We start from the raw sequence: 9309 nt of genomic DNA, 5'->3' as shown, positions 1-9309 counted from the left end.
TCTGGCCCTGTTTCACGAAAACTTAAACATCCCTTAAAATACGGATCATATGATCGTTTCGTTTATTCCATATGAAAATAAGCTCATCAAGGTTCGATTTCATAATTTATTCGCTATTTAATTCCATTTCTACTATTTTTAGTGATTTTTCAAATTCACATCACTGCTGCTGTCAGCATCTGTTTTTAAGGTAGACTATACCTATTTCATGATTTTCCATGGATCAACTAGCCATTTGTCGTACATAGCACTAAAATGATCGTGATTAACCATTCCAATGGCTAATCGTTACCAAGCATTTCCATACCACTCAATGAACAATATACAAAATGATTATCATGCTATGCTCAAGATATATAAGCCATTTTCGCATGGCTATCCAAATTTATACAATACCAAAAGGTACATGACCAACAACAAAAGGGCAGTCCTATACATGCCATTTTCAGAGTTCATCTAAAAGAGTACCAAAAGGGCTTTGATAGTGTGGATGACTTCGACTTTGACACTCCCGAGTCCGATAGCTGACGAACCAAAATCTATAAAACAGAGAATCAAAGAAACGGAATAAGCATTTAATGCTTAGTAAGTTTTGAGTAATGAAATCATGCACAACTGAAGTATAACATTCATATGACTAAACGAATAATTTCATATACACATATTCTCAAAATCGTACCTACTTCACATTTCCAACCCTTATATTCATACATAAGGAATCAACTTGACTAAAGGCCGGAAGCTTGTTAATCAATTGAGCGAATACTATTTAAAAGGAATCAATTATTCCAATGCATATACGAAACATACCTCATCGTTGGGATTTTACGAGCGTATTAATTGAAATTATTACAGCAAGATCACTCATTCCCAAACCCAAGTATCTTTGGGATTTAGCCGGATATAACCACTCGCACAAGGCCTTCGGGTCTTAGCCCGGATATGGTCACTAGCATAACTGCCTTCGGGACTTAGCCCGGATATAGTCGCTAGCACAAATGCCTTCGGGTCTTAGCCCGGATATAGCAACTCGCACAAATGCCTTCGGATCTTAGTCCAGATATAGTCACTAGCATAAAAGCCTTCGGGACTTAGCTCGGATATCATTCGAATAACCATGCACATATATCAATAAATCATGACACATCCATATTTCATTTTCATTACCAAAGCTCAAACACAAGACACTTATCACACTTACTAATTTCGGCTCAATAGCCACATACAAAGAGCATGATTTTGATTGGCTTTATAACATGATGTCTATACACATTCGGCTACCCGTCATAGGTATAAACTAATCACCTCAATATATAATTCAAGTAGAATCATTATATCACCGTTTATTTGTCATATTTATATGTCATGACCTAATCGAATCATAATCTAAGTTCCATTACTCGAAAACTTACCTCGGATGTTGTGGAACGATTTCAACGTCTATTCGATCACCTTTTCCTTTCCTTTATCGGATTTGGTTCCCCTTTGCTCTTGAGCTTAATTTAACAAATAAATTGATTTAATCATTTTGAACATCAAAGAGAAATTCAAGGTACTTAGCCCTTGTATATTAGGCATTAGAGTCATATATGTATGAAATCATGAATCAAATTCAACATATTAGCCAATATCTCCTTTAGCCGATTTTCTAAGTCAAGATAAAGCCATCAATATGCTTACCTATAGCCGAACGTACAACATCAATCTATGTATTCATTCATGTGGCCGAATATGCATGTCTATGTTGGGGCCGATTGTATGCTTAATACATTCTACAAGTATGGTCACTTGTATTGACTAAACACCATTTTGTTTCAAGTTCAAAACTCGGCTAACACACATATATACACTAGTAATCAAATACTAACATTTGCACTTCACCTTAATAGCTAGCTTAGCAAACCTTAATTTAACATATAATTGTTCATAACATAATTAAAGCATCCTCTCCATTCCATCAATTCAACACATGCATTACTCAATAATATTCAAAATCATATTCGGCCTTAGTACACAACTTGCTAGCCGATTTTTCTCCATCTAGCAACTAATGCACATATGTGCTCATTTGTTAGACTCTACTTCATCTAACTACTAACCCCCTTTTTTTTCATCCAAATAACATGAACAACAACCATATTTCTCTTCTACTTCCTACCATGGCCGAATGCTCAAGACACCATACCATGATTTTCATAATTTTGACATGGGTTACTAAAATAACTTGATACCTCATCAACACAACATCAACACCAACCAAGAATGACAACATCCATGGCCGAGTATCATCTCCATCAAGTAGCAAAAAGAATTTAAACCATGGGCTAGGTAGAATTCAAATTAACATCTAAAAATATGCATGAATTTCATGGAATAACATCGAACATACCTTCTTCAAGACTAGAAGGAGTGGCCGAATATTTTACTTCCCCTTCCCCCTTCTTCTTAGCATTTTCGGCCAAGGATGTTAAAAGATGAACACATTTTTTTTTCTTTGTTTTCTTCCTTCAATTCACGGCAATGGAGGAGCCACCACACAATTTTTTTTTTTGTTTCTCCTCCTACTAACCACTATTATTTTATTACCCATGTTCTTTATTTTATTATTCCTAACATAAAACACTAACATAAAATGTTTATAATACATTTTAACCTATAGCATGGCCGGCCACCATCCTAAGTTTTGGGTAATTTGACATGCAAGGACAACATTTTCTAACATGCATCAATAGGCCAGTTTAACATTTGCCTAGCACATTTCTAAATTTTCTCACACAAGTCCTATTTAGCAAAATTCACTTACAATTAACAAAATTCAAACATGAAATTTTCACACATGCCTATATACATATAATAAGCATCAAATATAACGGTTAATTATTTTTATGACTCGGTTTTGTGGTCCCGAAACCACTTTCCGACTAGGGTCAATTTAGGGCTGTCACAACTCTCCCCCACTTAAGAAATTTTCGTCCCCGAAAATCTTACCGGTAAATAGGTTTTGGTATCGTTCTTTCATAGAGTTCTCGGTTTCCCAAGTAGCTTCTTCGATTCCGTGTTTGAGCCATAACACCTTTACTAACGGAACCCTTTTGTTTCTCAACTCTTTCACTTCACGAGCTAGGATAGGAATCGGCTCTTCTTCATAACTCAAGTCAGATTGAATTTCAACCTCTGATGGACTAATTATGTGCGAAGGATCAGATCTGTAACGTCGAAGCATCGAAACATGAAAAACGTTGTGAATCCTTTCAAGTTCAGGGGGTAAAAGCAACCTATATGCAACTGGACCAACTCGTTCAGAGATTTCATACGGCCCAATGAATCTCGGGCTCAGTTTGCCCTTACGGCCAAATCTGAGTATCTTTTTCCAAGGTGAAACCTTAAGAAACACTTTTTCTCCCACCTAATACCCAATATCTCTTCATTTAAAATCCGCGTACGACTTCTGACGATCGGATGCTGGCTTCAGACTTTCACGAATTATTTTTACTTTCTGCTCAGCATCTTTAATCAAATCAACTCTGAAAATTTTACTTTCACAGAGCTCCGTCCAAAACAATGGTGTGCGGCATTTACGACCGTACAAAGCCTTGTAAGGTGCCATCTTAATACTTAATTGAAAACTATTGTTGTAAGCAAATTCAATCAAAGGTAAATACCGTTCCCATGAACCATTAAACTCAAGGGTGCAACATCTCAACATATCCTCGAGTATCTGAATTATCCGCTCGGATTGACCATCGGTTTGGGGATGAAAAGCAGTGCTAAAATGTAGCTTGGTACCCAAAGCTTCTTGCAATTTCTTCCAAAATTGCGAGGTGAATCTCGGATCTCTGTCCGACACAATAGAAATGGGTACCCCGTGTAATCTTACAATCTGAGAAACATACATTTCAGCTAATTTATCCAATGAATAATCCGTACGTACGGGAATAAAATGAGCCGACTTAGTCAGTCTATCAACAACAACCCAAATCGCATCTTTCTTAGTTGCCGACAATGGCAACCTAGATACAAAATCCATCGTGACTCGATCCCATTTCCATTCAGGTATCATAATCGGCTGAAGTAAACCTGTAGGCACTTGATGGTCCACCTTCACTTGTTGGCATATTAAATACTCGAAACAAAATCGGAAATGTCTCGTTTCATACCATGCCACCAAAACTGACGTCTCAAATCGTTGTACATTTTCGTACTCCCCGGGTGAATTGACATTCGGCTACAATGAGCTTCGTTTAGAATCATCGAAATAAGTTCTGAATTTCTTGGAACACACAAACGACTTCTGAACCTCAAACAATCGTCATCATCAATTTGAAACTCTGATTCCATATTCGAAACACATTCAGCCCGTCTTGCGACCAATTCATCATCGACTTTCTGAGCTTCACGAATTTGATGAATCAACAATGGTTTGGCCTTTAATTCTGCTACTAACACATTGTCGGATAGAACAGACAAGTGTACATTCATTGCTCGTAAAGTAAATAGTGATTTATGAATTAAAGCATCCGCAACCACATTAGCCTTTCCCGGGTGATAGCCAATGACAAGCTCATAATCTTTTAACAACTCGAGCCAACATCTTTGTTGCAGATTCAAGTCTCTTTGAGTCATCAAATATTTGAGACTTTTGTGATCTGAATTTACATGGCACTTCTCACCAAATAAGTAATGTCGCCATATTTTCAAAGCGAACACGATGGCAGCTAGTTCGAGATCATGGGTCGGATAATTTTTCTCATGTCGCTTCAGTTGTCTCGACGCATAAGCTACAACTCGACCCTCTTGCATCAATACGCAACCCTACCCAAGTAGGGATGCATCACTATAAATGACAAACTCTTTGCCTGATTCGGGCTGCACTAGTACTGGAGCTTCAGTCAAATAAGTTTTCAGTTGATCGAAACTTTTCTGACACTTTTCTGTCCATTCAAACTTAACATCTTTCTGAAGTAGTTTCGTTATTGGTGTGGCTATCATCGAGAAACCCTTTACAAGGCGTCTGTAGTAACCGGCAAGTCCCAAAAAGCTCCGAACTTCAGTAATATTTCTCGGAGGCTTCCAGTTAAGTATGGCTGAAATTTTGCTCGGATCAACTCGAATACCCGATGCAGATACCACATGTCCCAAGAAGCTAACCTCTCTTAACCAGAACTCGCACTTACCGAACTTAGCATACAACTACTTATCCCGTAAAATTTGCAACACTAATCCCAGGTGTTCAGCATGATCAGTTTCATTTCTCGAATAGACCAAAATATCATCGATAAACACAACTACAAACCGATCTAAATACGGTCTGAAGATCCGATTCATCAGATCCATAAATACCGCGGGGGCATTAGTGAGCCCAAACGGCATCACTAAGAATTCATAGTGACCGTATCTCATTCTGAAAGCAGTTTTGGGTATATCCGAATCTCGAATTCGCAGCTGATAATAACCTGATCTCAAATCTATCTTTGAAAACACCGAGGCTCCCTTTAGTTGATCAAACAAATCATCAATACGCGGTAACGGATATTTATTCTTTATTGTCACTTTATTCAGCTGACGATAGTCGATGCACAACCTCATGGTTCCGTCCTTCTTTTTCACAAACAATACTGGTGCACCCCAAGGTGAGAAACTTGGTCGAGTGAAACCTCTATCCGTGAACTCTTGCAACTGAGCTTTCAACTCTTTTAACTCGGTTGGCGCCATACGATACGGAGCTATCGAAATCGGTGTAGTCCCAGGTACAAGCTCAATACCAAACTCTACCTCCCGAACAGGTGGTAAACCCGGTAATTCTTCAGGAAAAACATCCGGGTATTCACAAACCACCGGCACAGATTCAGGTTTCTTTTCTAACTCTTTGTCATCAAGTACATACGCAAGGTATGCTTCACACCCCTTTCTTACATATTTCTGAGCCAACATCGATGATATTACAGCTGGCAACCCATTCAAGTCAGTAGACTCAACTCGGATTATCTCGTTATTTACACACCTCAAATCAATGGTTTTTCTTTTGCAATTTTCAATTGCATCATGTACGGTCAACCAATCCATGCCGAGGATAACATCAAATTCATCAAACGGTAAAAGCATCAGGTCAGCCAGAAAACAGGAGCCTCGGATTATTAAGGGGCATTTCTTACACACCTTGTCGACAAGCACATAACGACCCAAGGGATTTGACACCCGAATTACGAACTCAGTAGACTCAACAGGTAAAGTCTTACTGGATGCTAAGGTTTCACATATATAAGAATGAGTAGAACCAGGGTCAATCAAAGCAATCACATTAGTATCAAAGAGAGTAAAAGTACCGGTAATAACATCTGGCGAGGAAGCATCCTCGCGTGCGCGTATAGCATAAGCTCTAGCAGGAGCACGAGCCTTGGATCTGGTTGTAGCATCTCTAGATCCTCTCTGACCGCCACTAGCATTGCCTGTATTTCTAGATGGTCTACCCCGAGCAGTAGTAGCACCCGGTTTCCCACTCTGATTTACATTCTGTTCAGACAATCTCAGGCAATCTTTAATAAAGTGGTCAGCTGATCTGCACTTGTAACAGGAGCGGTCATGGAATCTACAACTCCCCGAATGCCATTTACCACAATACTGGCATTCCGTTCTGTCTCGACGATCATTTCTAACACTGGCGACCGAAGTGACTCGTTCACTCACAGGGGGTCGATCACGATCTCGTCTAGAAAAGCCCGAAGTGTCTTTAGATTGGCCTAAATCATCTCTAAATTTCTTCGATGAATGTTGAAAGGGCTTTCCCGAAGATCTCTTACGAAACTCCTTTGCTCCCATATCAGTTTTTCTTTTCTCCTTACTGAGCTCCTCGGCTTTGCAAGCTCGCTCGACAAGTACCACAAATTCTCGAATTTCTAAAATGCCAACATACTGCTTTATATCATCGTTCAGTCCATCCTCGAAACGTTTACACATCACAGCTTCTGAAGAAATGCATTCTCGAGCGTACCGGCTAAGCCTTACAAACTTTCGTTCATAATCAGTAACCGACATGGAACCTTGTTTAAGTTCAAGAAATTCCTTCCATTTTTTATCAATGAATCTCTGACTGATATACTTTTTCCGAAACTCGGTTTGGAAAAACTCCCAAGTTACTTGCTCTCTGGGCACAACAGAAATCAACGTATTCCACCAATAGTAGGCCAAATCACGTAGCAAGGAGATAGTACACTTTAGGCATTCATCGGGTGTGCAAGATAGTTCATCGAGTACCCGAATAGTGTTGTCCAACCAAAATTCAGCTTGCTCGACATCATCACTGTCTGTAGCTTTAAATTCAGTAGCCCCGTGTTTTCAGATTCTGTCAACTGGGGGATTATTTGACCTTATTTGGTCAGTTACCGGAGGTATTGTAGGTGCGGGGGTTGTATTAGTCGGGAATGGAGGTTGTGGAGCAGCCGTATTAGTTCGAATGTATTGGTTGAACCAATCATTCATCACGCTATAAAAAGCTTGTCTAGCTTCATCATTCTGATTACTAGCAATAGGTTGAGAGTCCGCCGGCGCTGTCCCTTGTCCGGGAGCAGGCGCTACACTCTCAAGATCATCTGCTACCGTTCGGTTGGGATCGGGAACCATTTCTATAAGGAAACACATTTTAACTGTCAAAAATCACCACACTATCAAATAAACACATAATGGCATGTATAGCTAGACCCAAACGAATTACAGTAGTCCTAGAATCGACTAAACCGTAGCTCTGATACCAATAAAATTGTAACACCCCGTACCAGAGACCGTTGCCGGAGTTGGACACGAGGTGTTAACGGACTTCATTCACTTATTTATACAGTTCATTTTACCATTTCCAGACAAGCTGGGTAACTGCGTCACTGTCACCTTAAAAATCATATCTCGAGTTCCAAAACTCAAAAACTGATTCCGTAAATTTTCCCTGAAACTAGACTCATATATCCATCTACAAACTTTTTTCTAGAATTTTTGGTCAGGCCAATTAGTACAGTTTATTAGTTAAAATCTCCCCTATTACAGGGTTCGACTACTCTGACCTTCATGCATTAAGACTTAGATATCTTCCTGTACAGGGCTTCAATACTTATGCCGTTTGTTTCTAAAGAAACTATACTCGAAAAGGAATCTGTACATATAGGGTATGACTTCTAATTATCTATGGTTAATTTATAGTGAATTTCCAAATTCAGAACAGGGGATCCAAAAGTCGCTCTAGCACTGTTTCACGAAAACTTAAACTTCCCTTAAAATACGGCTTATATGATCATTTCGTTTATTCCATATGAAAATAGACTCATCAAGGCTCGATTTCATAATTTATTTGCTATTTGATTCCATTCCTACTATTTTTAGTGATTTTTCAAATTCACTTCTTTGCTGCTGTCAGCATCTGTTTTTAAGGTAGACTAACCTATTTCATGATTTTCCATGGATCAACTAGCCATTTGTCAGACATAGCACTAAAATGATCGTGATTAACCATTCCAATGGCTAATCGTTACCAAGCATTTCCATACCACTCAATGAACAATATACAAAATGATTATAATGCTATGCTCAAGATATATAAGCCATTTTCGCATGGCTATCCAAATTTATACAATACCAAAAGGTACATGACCAACAACAAAAGGGCAGTCCTATACATGCCATTTTCAGAGTTCATGTAAAAGAGTACCAAAACGGCTTTGATAGCGTGGATGACTTCGACTTTGACACTCCCGAGTCCGATAGCTGACGAACCAAAATCTATAAAACAGAGAATCAAAGAAACGGAATAAGCATTTAATGCTTAGTAAGTTTTGAGTAATGAAATCATGCACAACTGAAGTATAGCATTCATATGACTAAACGAATAATTTCATATACACATATTCTCAAAATCGTACCTACTTCACATTTCCAACCCTTATATTCATACATAAGGAATCAACTTGACTAAAGGCCGGAAGCTTGTTAATCGATTGAGCGAATACTATTTAAAAGGAATCAATTATTCCAATGCATATACGAAACAAACCTCATCGTTGGGATTTTACGAGCGTATTAATTGAAATTATTACAGCAAGATCGCTCATTCCCAAACCCAAGTATCTTCGGGATTTAGCCGGATATAACCACTCGCACAAGGCCTTCGGGTCTTAGCCCGGATATGGTCACTAGCATAAATGCCTTCGGGACTTAGCCCGGATATAGTCGCTAGCACAAATGCCTTCGGGTCTTAGCCCGGATATAGCAACTCACACAAATGCCTTCGGATCTTAGTCCGGATCTAGTCACTAGCATAAAAGCCTTCGG

The sequence above is a fragment of the Gossypium hirsutum genome, chromosome A12, assembly GCF_007990345.1.
Source record: "Gossypium hirsutum isolate 1008001.06 chromosome A12, Gossypium_hirsutum_v2.1, whole genome shotgun sequence".
Classification (NCBI taxonomy): domain Eukaryota; kingdom Viridiplantae; phylum Streptophyta; class Magnoliopsida; order Malvales; family Malvaceae; genus Gossypium; species Gossypium hirsutum.
The sequence above is the reverse complement of the archived record's forward strand: the minus strand, read 5'-3'. Positions refer to the sequence as shown.